Source organism: Lactuca serriola, chromosome 9 (assembly GCF_051521515.1).
Source record: "Lactuca serriola cultivar US96UC23 chromosome 9, Lser_US96UC23_V15, whole genome shotgun sequence".
In the NCBI taxonomy this organism is placed as follows: domain Eukaryota; kingdom Viridiplantae; phylum Streptophyta; class Magnoliopsida; order Asterales; family Asteraceae; genus Lactuca; species Lactuca serriola.
Window position 1 is genome coordinate 161,138,958 of NC_136416.1, and position 9,508 is coordinate 161,148,465.

Consider the following 9,508-nt stretch of genomic DNA (forward strand, 5'->3'; position numbering starts at 1 on the left):
CCGAGTTGACTATGGTCGATCCCTTTCCATTGGGAAGAGAAAGCTTTTCTGGATATCTAATGTCACCAATTGAAAATGTCCATTGTAGTTTGGGAAGTTGATCTACTAATCAAATTTGCTTTACCAGAGCTCCAAATCATTTTTGATTCAACAACACCAAACAAATAGATAAGATCATCAAGGGTCATGTCATAGCCTGTTACATAGTAGTCCCAAAGAAACTCACTATGTAACTTAGAAAGTGATTGCACAACCAACTTTCTGAAGACTTTGACACCCAACTCTCCCAGATTGTCAATATGTGACTTCACCTCCAAGATGTGACCACACATAGACATTGCTTGCCAATAGGGCTTGAGTGACCTTGAACTATTCAAGAACTTGCAGGTTAGGGAGAATAATTAGAGGAGGTGAAGGGAGTGAAAATTATAGTCCTTGTCCTACCCGTTCGGCTAACAACCCTCCACCAGTCAAGGAAGCGGTGGGTGAGAGTGGACACCCATTAAGTTGCCATTTTATAGGCAACAACCTTATACCCCCCCTTATAGACCGACTTCATGAATGAGGCCTACTAACGGTAAGACTGACTTGATCTTATATATATATATATATATATATATATATATATATATATATATATATATATATATATATGTATATATATATATATATGTATATATATATATATTAACTTATAATACTATAAAGTATAAGGGTTGAATTTTAACTTTTAAAATTCTAGGGTTTGGAATTAAAGTGTGTGAAACTTTACAAATTCCAAAACTTGAGGGCAAGTTTTGAACAATTCAAAAACTATTCAATTCCATAACTTATGAGTTTAAAGTAGTTTTAATGAAAAAACTCTTCAAATTCCATAACTTGAGGACACGTTATGGAAGACTTTAAAACATTTAAAAATGAGGCTCTCCATTTTCATAACTTATGGAAATCTTACGAGTTTTAATAATCATAAATGTGACTTTTCATATAACTTGAGGACAAGTTACAAAAATACATATTATGAACAACTTTTAGATTAATTTGGATTGAAAACATATTATCACATAACTTTTCTAGTAATCTAAATCAACTCATAATAACAAGATAATTTAAATCAAACACTTTTCATGTAATTAGCCTAACCATTAAACTAATACAAAACATGAATCTATTGACAATTATCTATGAAATTGGATTAGCATGAACGTTACCACATCAAAAACAGGTTTACAAGTTCAAAAACAGCTTAAGGTAATGTTCCTAGTCCAATTCCAGTAAAAAAACCTCAAAAATATGCTGTTTGGGGGTCCAACTCGTCGAGTGCGTGAACCAACTCGACGAGTTGGATGACTTTATGCATGAACTCGGCGAGTCCATCAGTGGACTCGGCGAGTCCATTGTCCAGAACAACAGAAAATCGAATTTTTCAGCATTTTTTAGCAATTTGCATCAAGTATAATTAAAAACAAGCCTAGGCTCTAATACCATTGAAGGGTTTTGAGCATTCTAACACTCATATGGTGTACATTCAACCCTAAATATCTTGGATCTATGTTTTCTCTATTATACATGCAAACTTGAACTTTCTAAGGTATTACCCTAACTAGCATACAATCTTTGATACTTGGGTAATATAAACAAGCTAGAAGACATACCTTTTAAAGAAGCTTGAAGTCTTGAACTTTAAGAGCTTAACCCCAATAGTGTGGAAGCCTCAAGTGGAATCACAAGTCACCAAAACCACCTTGGAAAACTTGAGAGAATAGTAAACACACTAGAAATTTGCCCACTCTTGTTTACACACACACTAGTGCCGTTTCTTGTGCCAAAGACCTCCTTATATAGTATGGAGGATTAGGGTTTCATCCATGTAAACCCTAATACTCATGCCCTTTCATTTCCATAGGATCCATGGGTTAAAAACTCCATGGACTATCCATGCAAGCTTAGTCCAACCTAAATGAACTTGGCCCATACTATATATATATATATATATATATATATATATATATATATATATATATATATAAGAGTCCATATTTAGTTAGTTCCTTTTGATCACTAAATTAATTCTAAATTAATTATTGATCAATACTAATTAAATAATATGATTCCATATTAATATATTAGAACTTATAATATATTAATATAAATCATAAACATACTATTCTCAAAAGACTATCCATATATATTGTTCCGGTGAAGTGCAACCTAAATGGACCATGCCAAATCGGGTCAAATACATACCAATTATAGTTATGGGCTTAGACACTAATCCAACAGTATCTTGGCGCAAGAAGGAGTGCCATTGGTGCAACAACATACTTCTTGGCCCAAGGCTTCAGTAGATGGCGCAAGAAGGTACCCTTGTTGCTCCGCATCACTCCTAAGTGTTCCAAACCTCTTCCTGGTGCTCTAAACCCCCTTCTGTACGATCTCTTCCTTTGGCACCTTATCCATTCCTTTGTCTGACGATCCATTCCTTTCTCAGATGATATGTTCCTTTGTCACATGCTCCATGAACCCCAAGTGCTCCATTGAGTTCTAAGTGCTCCAAATGCTTCATCCAAGTGCTCCACTTCATTCTAAGTGATCCATGTCGGACAAGACTTCATACCTCAACAATCTCCCACTTGAAGGCTTGAACAACTTCATCTGCCATTCAAAGTCTTCATCATTCTCTCAATCTCTTTCCCTCTCTACGCCAACTCTTATCCTTAAAATCTTGGAAGGGCAGCTGAAGCCATGCTTCGCTTCAACTTTTCAGTGGTAAACACCTTAATACATTCATCTGCTATGTTCTCCATACAAAGGACTTTCTTTAGCTTAGTAGCCCCTTGGTTCATTCTCTTGAACTCTCTGGTCAACCACTTCTTAAGCTCATTGATCTTCTACGTGTTGGAACCAGCAATCAACACATATCAATATTTAATACGAGGTTGATGTATGAGGAGCTTAACTTTTTCAAGTAACAACCGTGATCAACCTCACGTCTTTTAAACCCACTCCTCTTCATGAAGTTATCAAACTTTAAGTACTACTTCTTAGAAGTTTGCTTCATGCCATACATGTTTTCTTTCTTCTTGAACACCATATTTTTCTTACCAGCTGTAAGAGCACTTTTTGTCCGTGCCTTCAAGATGTATCCTTCCAAGTTATCATAAAGGAGATTAATTATATTCACATCTAGGTGCTCTAGATGGAGATTTTCAGAGGCCACTGCATTCATCATAGAAGTAATTGTAGTCATCTTTGCAACTAGAGAATCGTCCTTTCCCTTCTGTTGTATTTCTTTGACAGTCAATCTTCCATTGCAAGTTTTACCGCCATCTATCTCATCCTTAACTTTAAACATCTTAATGTGCTGCAGTCTATTCAACTTGTCATCCATAGCCTTTTCCCACTATATGGAGTTCATCCTCAAGGCTTCTGGTTTTGACCCATTCTTACACATAAAAATTTCGAACATACTATTTTTTTAACTACTAAAATTTTATTAAACTAGAAAATAAATTACAACAAGAAAAAATAGAATTTCAAATCACGAACCTAGAAACCACAAAAAACAACATAGAAATTTAAATAACAAAACCTGGATGTTGTATTTTTTTCGCGACCTCCTCTTTTGCTTTTACCGTCATTTCTTTTTCAAGTTCGGTGAGAGCGCAAGTGTCTCTTGTTAAGATCGCCATGGCGCGGTTTTTTCTTTCTCTTGTGTGACCGTCAAATATTGTTCCAAGGACGACTTTAAGTTGTCCATTTTTGTTGTTAGTTGGTCGATATCACTCAAACCACTTGCCACCGCTTTTCCATTTTACTTGCCCCGGTCTCTTCTCATGGAATGAGTGACTCTTGGAAGCTTAAAAGACTCTTCCTCATTGAGGTAAATCCCGACATTCACATCGGACGATTGAGTATGCATCGATTTGGATATTTGGTTCTTTTAGAAGAAGCACCCATAAAGGTTACAGAAACGTCAACCTCTTGCCATCTTTTTTACAATTTCAAAATATTTCAAACATGTAGAAATTTGAAATTGGCACATTTTTTATTATGGTACACTTCAAGAGCTGTTTAGAAAATAGTTTCGTCGTTTGCACCACTTTGCCATTGTCGTTTGACACTCGAAAACACCCCATTAAACTCCGTCACCATTTTGTTCATATTTCTCCACTTCGAATAAATTTGGTATTTTTTTCTGGTACTCTCCAAGATTCATCGCCATGAGAAAACACCATGTAATTTTTTGGAAAAAATTGGACAATCTTGGTTGTTTCTGAGCATCGGATCTTCAGAAATATCCACCCACACATGAGCTAACGCTTTTTCTTCCGCCAATGTCCATTTTTTGGAGCCGCCCTTCCACTTTTTTTTTTTTTTTTTTTTAATTGTGGTTGATTTTCTTCGGTTCCGATTCTGTTTTAGGGACGACTTCGGGTTCCCCTTGGGTTTGGAATTGGGTTTTGAAATTCATTGGGGAGTCAGAAAGATCATCAAATGGGTTAAAGTCATTTTCCATTTGGGATGAGACTTGGGATGAAAAGTTTATTTGTAGTTGGTTTTGAAATTAAAATTATCTTTGAAATTGAGGTTGGTTTTGGTATTGATGTTGATTTCGGGCTTGAAATGGGTAGTAAACACCATCAAAGTGTAAATTTAGAGGTGAATAAATAGGTCGATCACTTTGACTTTGAACCAAATTTCGTGAAAAATATGAGATTGAATTTGTGTTTTTGGTGTTTCTTTTGGTATTTTTTTTGAGCTTTTGGGTTGGAAGAAGAAGTCATTTTTTCATAAAAATTACTCCATCCGTCTCAAAATTATAGTCAATCTTTTCTTTTTAGTTTGTCCCAAAATAATAGTCTACTGCTAAAAATAAATAACATTTTTACCAAAATACTCCCTCGTTATTACTTAACCAACTAAGCATTTAATAAAACATTAAATGCAAAATAAAGACAAAACTTTTATTTTATTGTATAAAGTTAATAATAATTAATGTTTTCCTTAATCTGTGTGTTTTTTGTCTGTTGATAATAATTTTAGGACGGAGGAAGTATATTGTTTGAGTAAAAAAAAATGTGAAGTGGGGTGAAATATGGTATGTAAAGGTATTTATATATGTTAAAAAAATGAGATTTTTTGAATCTTTTTTTTAAATGAAAAATAGTCATTTGACCAATTGTGAAGTGCAAAAGAAGTTCAATTCCTCCAATCACCTTTTCTTTTGACAAAATTGCAAAAATAGTCCATATGTTTGGCAAAATTCAGTAGTTTTGGTCCAAAACAAAATATTGATGTACCACTCGTCCAATTTTAGATACCTTGTGTGGTTTTGGTCCCTATGGTTGTATTTTCTTGTGTTTTCGGTTCACATCCCACCTAAAATGACTAATATGCTCTTAAATAATTATATTTTAATTTCTTTTATTTATTTTCTTATTCTTATAATAAAATTAAAAACAAAAACAAAATAAACCCCCCTCTCTCTTTCTCTCATGATCTTTTTACCCATCTCTTCAAATACCGACCCCTCATCTCTTCCATTGTAGTGCTGGAAAACGAGCAGGAAGAAGCTACACCACTCTACGGCCCACCTCAATGATCCTTTTGGCCACCTTGCTCCACCATAAACAACCAACACCTCCCACCGGCCGCTACTTCCCCTTCCTCGTCGTGAATCGCTAGAGCAAGCAAGAAAACCAAAAGTCGACTGCCACCCATCGCCAATGCAAACCACCACCACCCACCACAGCTGATGTCGTCAAATTCCCTTCCCCGACCTCCCTTTCATCTCCAACTCATCTCTCTCCCTTGTTTCTCACTTCTCCGACGAAGAAAGCCACCACAGTCGACTGTGGCAACTCCTCTGCCTCCCCCTGTCATGATCCACCACCATCAAACACCCCAACACCGCTGCTGCTATTTGTTCCTCGTCAAGCTACCTAACAGAAGAGAAAGGAAGCGGCGGAGCCACCCACTGCCATCACAGCTCTGCCATCACCACCCGATGCCACCACCCTAGTTGTTGTCGTCGTTATCTTCAGCCATCACCACCCGGTTCACTTTCCACTGTAGTGGTGCTTTAGTGAGCCATCGAGACAACAACCTCACCTCTCGCACATCTCTTCTTCTCTCATCAAAGTAAACACCACTGAACCACCTGCAAAGTCGTGCTTCTCGTCTGAATTCTTTTCTGGCCTTCTTCCCTTCGAAACCCTTAGCCACACCGAGCCCTCTTCCTTGGCATCCTTCTGAGACAGAAGAGCACAAGAGATGGACCACTGGACCATCGATCGACCTTGATGCTGTTCCCATTCGTATTTCTTTTTCTCAATCGATGAGGATCTTCATAATTTTGTGTAGTTTGTGTATGTGTGTGTGTGTGTTTAAGAAGACGAAGTTAAAGAACCCAGATGAAGATATGTATATATATATATATATATATATATATATATATATATATATATATATGGGAAAAGGGAATATACATTACAGCTCCACCTAAGCTTAGGTACTAAACCTTTTGAAAATAAATTGTTTTATTATATAAAGATTACGGTTAAAGGATTCACGATTAATATTTCAAGATGTAAATTCAAGATCGACACAGTAAGGTTTAGGGTTTAGGGTTTATGTTTAAGGTTTATGGTTTAGGTTTAGGGTTTAGGTTTTAGGTTTAGGGTTTATGGTTTAGATTTTAGGTTTAGGGTTTAGGTTTAGTGTTTAGGGTTTAAATTTGGGGTTTAGGGTTTAGGTTTAGGGTTTAGTAATATTCACTTGGGTGAAGCAATAAATGATAATTGAAGAAAGAAAACAGAGATGGGTAAAACGATAATGAAAGAAAGAAATGTTATGGAGGATGGTATATTTACCAAGTGAAACCAAACCGGGTATATTTAGTATGATAAAACGACATATTTTAGAGGTTTAGTACCTAAGCTTAGGTGGGGCTGTAATGTATATTCTCTATCCCATATATATATATATATATATATATATATATATATATATATATATATATATATATATATATATATATATATATATATATATATATATATATATATATAGTCAAGATCAAATAAGAAGTAAATTTTTGGTAGGAAGGTAAGAAGTTTTTTTTCTACAAATGAATCATTAGATGATTCATTTGTAAGATGATTCACAAGAAAAAATTCTCAAAAAAACATCTCGATGATTCATTTATACAATGATTTTGTTGTTATTCACTAAAATTGTCACAAAAGTGAATTTTTTTTCTTAATTTACTTAATAATGAATCGTAAAGATGTTTTTTTGGGAATTTTTTCTTGTGAATCTTCTTACAAATGAATCATCTAGCGATTCATTTCTTTTGTTCGTCAAAAAAATATATAGGAAAAAAACTTCTTACCTTCCTACCAAAAAAAATTTCTTAACGGATCTATATATATATATATATATATATATATATATATATATATATATATATATAGAGAGAGAGAGAGAGAGAGAGAGAAAGAGAGAGGGGGGAATGGTGGTGGGTTTTTTTTTTATTTTGAATAAAAATAGATAATAAAAAATGGAAAAACAAATTATAAGGACATAATGGTCTTTTTAAGTAGATAGGGACCAAAAACAATAGAAATATCTAATTTTGGACCAATAGTATATCAATTTTTCGTTTTTAACCAAAAACACATAAAATTGACAATGAAGGACCATTTTTTTGTTTTTCATTGGTGCAGAAAATTTCCGCCGACCAAACGAAGCTCGGCATGCGAGTCCGTGGTCCCACCAGCCTAACACCTTAAAAGATGAATTTATTGGAGGTGATAGCTATGATAATTTATTGATAAAAGTGATTGTGGTATGGGTAATTGGATACAAATAAAAGTTTTCCCGATAAAAACATGACTCTTGCTGATTTTAGTAGTTTATTATTGTCACCTTTTATTGGGTGCGTTTCTTGTGTTCATCAATGGCAGAAGGTGATACCAATACTTTGATCTTCTTCTCCACCACTGTTGCTGCTCTATCTTACTCTTATTTCATATCTTCAAAGCTTCCCAAAGGTATTTACAGGCTCATCTCCCTCATACCCATCTTCTGCCTTCTAGCAATTGTACCCCTCCTCTTCTCCTCCGCCTTCACCACCGCCGTTGCCACCCTCTTCATTACCTGGCTCGCCAATTTCAAGCTCCTCCTCTTTGCTTTCGATCAAGGCCCACTTTATCCCTCTAAATCCTTCATCCGCTTTATCACCATCGCTTCTCTACCAGTCAAATTGAGATCAGATTCCTTCAAACTCAAAAAGAAATCGCCGTTCAATTTATGGATAGAGACCTTAATTTCCCCCATACTGATCAGTTTTGTGTATAAAAACAAAGAAAAACTGAATCAACATATTATATTAGGCATCTACTGTGCACTAGTTTTTCTACTGGTTGATATTCTGGTCTTTGTTTCTAACGCCGTGATATGGGCGGTGGTCGGAGTGGAGCTTGAGCCGCCATCGGACGAGCCGTACTTGGCGACATCACTGCAGGATTTTTGGGGACGGAGATGGAACCTCATGGTAACAAACATCCTGCGTCACACAGTATACAAACCCGTGAAGTCTGTGTTTTCCGGCAAGGAATGGGCTTCACTTCCGGCGTTGATCGCCACCTTCGTGGTCTCCGGTCTGATGCATGAATTACTGTTTTACTACGTGATGCGTGTGATTCCAACATGGGAAATGACGTCGTTTTTTGTGCTCCATGGTATATGTGTCGTCGTGGAACTATTGGTGAAGAGAGCGTTAGCAGGAAAATTTGAATTGCCGGAGATTGTTTCACGGCTGTTAACGGTGGGGTTTGTGGTGGTGACGAGCTTTTGGTTGTTTTTTCCGCCGTTGATCGACGGTGGTGCAGACGTGAAAGTGCTACAGGAGTTTAAACTTTTTGCCGATTATTTGAAAAGTATAGTTGATAAAGTGATGCTGCGGTGGTGAGTTGTGACGTATTCCAAGCAATAACGGTCCACCTCCTCCTCCTCCTCCTCCACCACCACCACCACCACCACAGCTAGCGGTGTAGGTATCCATAATAAAATGATTTTCTTGCGTAGTTATGCATGAACTTTTTCAAAAAGATAAAGAGTCAAATTTTGTGGTACATATATATACACGTTACCTGATCTTCGTCGCATGGTGTCCTATCGTTTGTGGCCTACAATCAAAACTTTCCTTTTTTATTATTATATCACATTAAAAATCATAATAACTAATTAATTATTTATAAAGTTATTAATTTAAAGAGTTATGATTTTGAAGTAACTTTATAACGGTTGAATAAAAAAAAATATATGAATCATTTTTTTAAGACACGTGAGACATTTTTTGTGTAAATAAATGAAAAAAATATGATATAATATATAATGAAATATAAAAATGAATATACAAAAAACTACCACAGTAAGGGGGTGTTTGGTACTAAAAGATAGAATTGCAATAGAGAATGAAAATAAAAGAAAAAGAATTGAT

At 35.5% G+C, this 9,508-nt stretch overlaps 1 pseudogene; it reads left to right on the top strand.

The window, feature by feature from the left end:
- The first annotated feature begins 7,963 nt into the window (after positions 1 to 7,963).
- Positions 7,964 to 8,977, top strand: LOC145076219 (putative long-chain-alcohol O-fatty-acyltransferase 5 pseudogene; annotated as a pseudogene).
- Positions 8,978 to 9,508: the final 531 nt, after the last annotated feature.